The sequence below is a fragment of the Dipodomys ordii genome, unplaced genomic scaffold, assembly GCF_000151885.1.
Source record: "Dipodomys ordii isolate 6190 unplaced genomic scaffold, Dord_2.0 Scaffold219, whole genome shotgun sequence".
NCBI classification, from domain to species: Eukaryota; Metazoa; Chordata; class Mammalia; order Rodentia; family Heteromyidae; genus Dipodomys; species Dipodomys ordii.
This window is the reverse complement of record NW_012267435.1, coordinates 1,579,499-1,587,388: the sequence shown is the minus strand read 5'-3', so window position 1 is coordinate 1,587,388 and position 7,890 is coordinate 1,579,499.

The window sequence follows — 7,890 nt, the reverse complement described above, 5'->3', positions numbered from 1 at the left end:
ATCTTTAGCTTTCTAAGGACCCTCCAGACTGCTTTCCAAAGTGGTTGTATAAGTGTACATTCCCACCAGCAGTGTAATAGGGTTCCTCTTTCTCTACATCCCCTCCAGCATTTGTCGTTGGCTGATTTGTGGATGTGGGACATTCTGACTGGGGTAAGGTGGTATCTCAGGGTTGTCTGTATTTACATTTCCTTCACCACCAGGGATGATGAACATTTCCTCATGTGTTTCTTTGCCATTTTTATTTCTTCATCTGAGAAGTCCCTCTTTAGTTCCCTTGCCCACTTAGTAATTGGTTTGTTAAGTTTGGGAGGGATTAGTTTCTTGAGTTCCCTGTATATACTGGGTTAAACTTTCTTTTTAGAGCTGCTTTTTCTACATCTGAAAGTTTCTATTGGCATGTATTTAATTTTAATAGGTTTTAGAAACTTTTTTGTTTCCCTTCTTATTTCTTCAGTAAGTCATTCATCATTCAGCAAGGTGTTGCTCAGTCTTTATGAGTTTGAATATTTTCTGTAGTTTCTTTTTCTCTTAACCTCTCATTTTATTTTAGTATTGTGCTACATGTTATTAAGGTTATTTCAATTTTCTTGAAAATTGCAGAGACTTGCATTAAGTCCTAGAATAGGATTTATTTTGAGAACTTTCTACAAGGTATTGAGAAGAATGTGTACAGGGCAACTTCTTATGGAAATATCTGTAAATATATATATGTGTGTGTGTGTGTGTGTGTAAAGTCCATTTGCTTTATGGTGCCATCTAACTCTGAAATTTCTTCATTAAATTTTTGCCTAAATGACCCGCCTATTGGTGAGGGCAGGGTATTGAAGCCTCAAATTGCCCTCATGTTGGGGTGTATGTGTGATTTTATGTTCAATAGTATTTGCTTAACAAAGATGGGTGTCCCAACATTTTCTGCAGCATGTATGTAGTCTTGTCAAATCAAGAATGTAAGGCTTTGCCACTATGTATGTTTGTTCATCCTAAGTGATACCTGGGCTTTCTTCTCATTGGACAAGTGTAAAATACCCAGAAATACAATGATGTGTCCATATCAGCTCTGTGTATGGTGGTAGAGATTCAACCAAAGACCTCACATCTACATAATACATGCTATACCATTAAGCCACACTCTTAGCCCTAAATCTCCATCAAGTAGTCCCAGATGCAACAAATTTATATTATCTCTAAATTTTAAAGTAACATTAGTCAGCCATTACTGGCTCATCCTTTTCTGCCCAATTAAACTAACCAGGAATTTAAACCTGAAGAGCAAGGTCTGAACCATTCTGGGCAGAAAACTTCATGAGATTCCATCTCTAACTAAACATCAAAAAGCCAGGCTCAGGGCAGGGCTCAACCAGAAATGTATTAGCTCAGCAAACAGAGCTTAGCCTGGATTAGGCCCGGAGTTCAAACCTCAGTAGAACTATTGTCCTCTGATAAACTTCTATTAGAAATCTCTTGTCTCCTAGCTCTTTGTTACAAATTCCTAATATTTTAATAACTACACTTACTCTAGTGGAGCTGCAGCTGAGCCTCAAAATGTGCCTGGTCCTTAAAGGACATAAGCAGCTTAGGGGCAACATCAGCAGTATTTTGGAGTGATAAAACTTGGTAGCTTCCTTGGAGATAGTCTTTGCTTCCCGGGAATGATTCTGACAGGCTGTTTCTGACATGATGCCAATGCATTGCAGAGAAGGCTTAATGGGAATCCCTGCTCTGGCTGCATTACATCAGTGCCCTTTGTGGACATTCTTGCACCTTCATTCACTTGTTCAAAGACACCTAGTTGGAGCCTAGTTGGAGGAAGCAGGTCTCTGGGCATGTGTGCCTTTTTCAGATTCTCCACTCTGTATTTCTCTATGATTGCTAGGTGTCATTATGTGAGACATTATGTCAGTCACAGCTCTTCACCATGATTTTCTGAAACCTCTGGAACCATGAGCCAAAATTAATATTTTCACCATAGGTCATTTATTGTTACTATGTATCAGTGTAAAATTTAACTACCATAGAAGATTGATACTGAGAGTGTAGTGAATGCTGGGATAACAGAAATATCTGTCATTAAGAGATGGCCCTGGAAGTGTTAACTTGATACAATTAACTGGAAAAGTAGGGGAAATTCCTCTGCTCCTTACCTTACCCTTCTTCATTCCTGTCATCCCTTCTTCCTGTTGTTGTTTACCTCCCTTCTGCCTCCTCCCCATCCTTCTCCTTCTTTTCTTCTTTCCCCTCCAGTTTCATTGCCTATATGAGGACTTTTTAGAAGGATTCCATTTCAGAGGGATTAAATCATTGGCAATATATATTTGACTCCATTTTGGTTCCAAAACTACTACCTGGTATGACAAATAAGGTCTTTAATTTTTGTGTTTTGTGTTCCGTTCTTATATGGGTCAGTATTACTTTGAAGCCCAGACAGGCTTTGAGTTTACCATTCTCCTACCATAGCCCTTCTAACCCTGAGATGATCAGGATGTATATCCATGCCTGGGCATTACACATCCAAATCTGTTAAGGGACTATCTGTTTTCAGCACAATGAAAATGTTTCTAAGTCCTAGGTTGTGACTCAGTTTCAGAGTCTGTGCTTAATATATTCTGGGCTTAAACCTGGGTTGTGACTTATTTCAGAGTCTGTGCTTAGTATATCCTGGGCTTAACCCTAACACCAAAAGTCATTCTATATTAAAACAAATGCAAAATGCATTTTAAAATTTTTGTTAAACATTCACTGCTTAGGAGACCACATGAAAAAAGAAAAATCTCAATTCAGTGGACATAGGTCAGTGAACAAACTAAAAGTTGTTTTCCTCGTAGGTTTGCCTAATCAAGGTTGTTCTATTGCCAGTCACAGGATCCTGAGGTCCTAAACCCATCATTCCGGTCTGAGCTTGCTGGTGCCAGAAAGTTTTAATCACTCTCCTCTCTTGATACCTTTCTTTCCCCTCATGAGATTTCCTCCTTCTCTTCTTCTAAGTCCTTTGTTCTAAGTCCACTTTCTTCACTGTGGGTGTGGTGTATTGAGTTCCTCCTCCTCCCATTGAGTTAGGGATCTGGGCCCACTGTCCACTGGTAGCCCTGCTGTATCTTGCTATCTTAGAATCTTTGTGAGGAGTGGTTAACAACCACTCTGTGTTGAGTAAATACTAAGTTCCAGGCCATTTGTGTTTAATGTTTACTTAGACTATTCCATTTTGTCCTGACAAAAATATTTCAGGTAGCAGATACTTCTCAAGTTTCTTGAGTAAGAAATAGCACAATATCATTCTTTCTGATGGAAGCATAGAATTTGTGTATATATACCATATTTTCTTAATCAATTCATCTGCTGAGGGGGCACCTGGGTTGATTACATATCTTGGTTATGATAAACAATGCTCAGTGAGCATGAACATGATTGTGCTGGTAGTTTTAGTGTGGCCTTGTTTGTGGTCTATTGGATAAATAATGATATTGTACCTTTCATAAGGAAATGGAAAGACTTGGAAAAAATTATATTAAGTGAAATAAGCTAGACCCAAAGAAACATAGGTTGCATGGTTTTCCTCATTTGATGTAACTGGAAAGTGCCCATAAATCTATAAACACACTGGATGGTAAAGGGAAAAATACACTTGGACATGATAAATTATAGACAACCCTAGACATTCACTCACAGTGAGACCACAGGAAAATATTTTTAAGAGAGGATCACAGAGTATCAATAGCTATGGACATATGATCATATAAAATAATATTTATCAAAATGACCTCCAAGAAATGGAAACAAGATGTTTTATGTTATTTTGTTTTTTCTCCTTTGTCACTGTTTTTTATTTCTGTATCTTTTGTATGTAAGTTTATCTGTTTTGGGGAGGTTAAGGAAAGCACAGAAATGCAGCAGTGATACTAGATACTATGATGAAAATGAACTATACAACTTGTAGGGGTGGGAATATGGAGGGAAAAACTGGGAGAAAATGAAGGATGAGTTGACACTGTTCAAAAAGAAATGTACTCATTGCCTGACTTATATACCTGTAACCCCTCTGTACACCATGTTTACAATAACAATAAAATTTTAATTTTTAAGAAAAAAATAGAACAGCCTAATTTTCTGACAATTTATCTCTCAATCATTTTTTCCTCTTCTTACCTGATAGTATTCCCGATCAGTTACAAAATCAGACAGTTAAAACTATTCCTTCTAACCAAAATAAATGTGCTTTTAACATTTACCCTAGCCTACTATCTCAACAGAACTGCCCAGAATAAATGATGACCATGCCATACACTTCTTGCATTAGATAAAATAACATCTCAAGCCAACCCAGAAAGTGCCTTACAGATGTAGAAATTGCAAGTCAAAGAGATCTGAAAAGTGACTATGAGTTGTATCACAGCCAATGCACTAGCAGAATAATAAAACAGAAATAAATATTACCTTTCTCATCTTTCCAATTTTTTTACCTTTTTTATTTCAAGAAAGTTCCTTAAATTTCCTTTTGCCCTCTTCAATGTAGTTTAACCTGACATTGCTTCTAAGGGTCCTGACTAACCCCCACTGACACAGATACCAGTAGGGTAAGAATATCCTCTCCCAAGGGTCTCCCAATTCTCCTCTGCCCTCACTTTAATCTCCCTCTATTCTACTTTGGTAAGCCAACAAACAGGTCTAAGATACTTCATTTCATACCTAGATTGTATTAGGATTACATTCTATACCTTGATTACATTAAGTCCTGACCATTTTCCCCAATTTCAGACCCAGCTATGAACCCCTCTGGTCTTTTCTAAGAGACCACATACCCAGAGATTTTTCCATATCTTTGTCCTGTGGACACTGTGACAGTAGAAAAAGATCATTCAAAGCATATATTCATTTTGCCCAGAGTGATGAGGAATAATTTATGGATAGATCCTAAAACTCCAGAATTTCCTCTTTCTCTTTTTTTGAGAAGATTCTTTTTTTTAATTGTGAAAATACTGTACAGAGGGGTTACCTCTGTCTTTCTTTTTTAATGTGTCAGAGAATACACAATAGTTTGGGGGTGGTTTTGTTTTACAAACCGAAGTGCATTTTCCAAGGGGCAGATAACAGGATATCAGGAAGACTTAAAGATCAAAAGCACTAAAGAACAGGCACGAATCCTGGAAAGAATCATTGTGTAATGTCAAGATTCCAGAGCCCCATGCCTTTTCTCAAACACACACACAGACATCCACAAAGGTCCAAGAGAAGGAGAGGGACAGATGGCCAGAAGAAAAAGAGGGGGCATACTCAGCATCTAGATATTTGCAAGTAACTAGTATTGTATGCCTAGCCAGTCAGAAGCGGGAAGGATTTAGATATTTCACCCCACCCATTCCACAGGTTTCACCTCCACAAATCTCCCACCAAAGATTCTCTGGCAGCCATGCAATTATTCCTGGAGGAGTGAGAACCTACCAGTATAGATTCTCTGGCACCTCAAGGTTGAAGGAGGAGGCCTCTCTAGCCCCTAGAAACACATGCAGACTGATTATTGGACTGCTTATTTTTGAGGCTACAAACCAGGTACTGTGGTGTTTCCGAAGACCAGGAGCTATCCTTCAGGGACTGCAGGCCTCAAATGCATTCTGCTTGGTGCCAGGAAAGCCACAGTCCCTACGAATCCACACATGTTTGGAAGCTGCAGTGGTTGGCCAGGGAACAGCCCCAAAGGCACATGGTAATCCCACTGTCATTGAGGGCAGTCATATACACCAAGGACAACTTTGATTTGCAGTGCCCAGCCTGCAAATCCTCCGGGGTTCCATCTGCTTCCTGGGGCTCCGGCACATCCTGTCCAGGGCCTGCCTTTGCAGGGCTACCACTCTACCAGCCACACCAAGTGGTTCTCTCCTTAGGCATGCATCTGTGCCAGGTCCTGTTCTTCAAAGCCATTGATCAGCTCAGAGTACCAATCTGTGCAATTGTTCCACCTGGACAGTTTCAGATCTGGGCAGAATCAGTCAGAGAGGCTCATATATCTGCAACCAGGCAAGTGGACAAGGCCTTGGGTCTCACTTGGATCTGATAGGCCAAGGCCAAGCTTTGTGATCAGGAGCCTTTGACAGGCTCAGACTGTCTCCTCTGCAGAGGTACATCAAGATCTGGCTCTGATCAGTGTGGCCTGATTGTGCAGGAAGTCTGTGATCAAAGCTGCCTCCACAGCTTCTGCTCAGGCAGCTTTTGATCACTGGTACCTTACTGGCCTGGAAAATCCCTATGTCCTGAAACCCTTTACTGAGCAGGTCAGGATCTTTGCAACTCAGCAACTCCCAAAGGCTCCAATCTTCACAGTAGTGCATGTGGTTCCCACCCTGATATCTTCAACTGTACTAACTGGGAAGGCCATGATCTCCACAACCAGATTGGTTTGGTAGACTTCAATCTCCATAGTACTGAATCAGAGTCTGATCCTCATATCCATGGTCAAGCCTTTCAGGAAAGACTAGATTGAAACCACTCAATCATGGCAGGTACTGGTCTTCATGATAGTGCTACCCAAGCAAGGCCTAGACTTCTGCAACCAGACCATTCAACAAGGCCTTGGTCTCTGGAGCAGTGTAATTAGGGTCTGGCTTGGAACTCTATGGCAGGACATCCAGGAAAAATGACTCTGATTACTGCTGCAATCAGAATAGTTGCCAACAGCCACTGCCACCATTATATCACCACCACTATGATGCCCAGTCAGGAGCTGATATCTCCTACTGTGTTACCCTGGCAGGTTATACTATCTGAAACATGCTACTCAAAGAGACCAAGATCCCCTCAAGCAGGTCACTGAAGAAGCCCATGCTGTCAACAGCATGGTTGGCATCAGGGTTCCGTGTGATGTCCCCTGCTATATTACTTGGGCACCAGATCACCACAATCAGGCCACATTGCCAGGCTACATCCCCTGGGCCCAAGCATCAAAGTCTGGTTCTGATCTCAATGGCCATGCCTTCCAGGAATGTCCTGGTCACTGACACCTCCCTATCCAGACAAGTTCTGACCTCCATTGCTATATTACACTTGAAAACCCTTATCTCTGGGACTGTACTACTAGGGAAGGCCCAGATCTTCTCAGTCAGGCCAATAGATAAGGCACTGTTTCTTGTAACAGTACCTTCTCTCATACTACCCAGGCAAACCTGGAATACTTCAACTGGGCCACATTGTCCAACCATGTTCCACAGAAGCATGGCTCCGATACTCCTGGCAAAGACTTCCAGGAATACTGTGGTGACTAACAACATACCATCGGTGCAGGTTCTGATCTCTTTGGCTATGCCATTCTGGATGATCTTGATATCTAATAATGTTCTATAGATGCAGGCATGGATCTCCTTAATCTTGTCAACAGATGAAACTCCTTCACAGCATTGCATCTTAGTCCTAATATGATATTCACAGCTGTACTAATTGGACAATCCCAGATCTCCAAAAACTGGGCCAGGTTACCAGACATATTCTCTAGAGCAGTGCTTCAAATTATGAAGCACTACTAGAGCAGGCCTAGATCTTCCAAACCTGCTGATGGAACAAGGCCCCATTCTTTAGAGCAAGTCATTTGGGTCAGTACTATACAGTCAGGCCCAGCTCTCCTTAACCAGGCCACACTTACAGGTTGCCTTCTTCAAAGCACTATATCTGGGTCATTCCATGATGTGTGCTGTTTGTTATACTACACCTGCAAGCCCAGATCTCTGCATCAAATCACCTTCTCTGCAATAGTACTTCTAGGTCTGACTCTGATGTACACTGGAGCAAGGCCACATAAGCAGTCCTGAATCTCCCATCCAGGCCACATTCCTTGGCCCCATTCTCTTGAGCAGTGTGCATTGGGTCCTACCCTGTGTAGGAGATCAGGCACTTCTAAAGAAATTATTG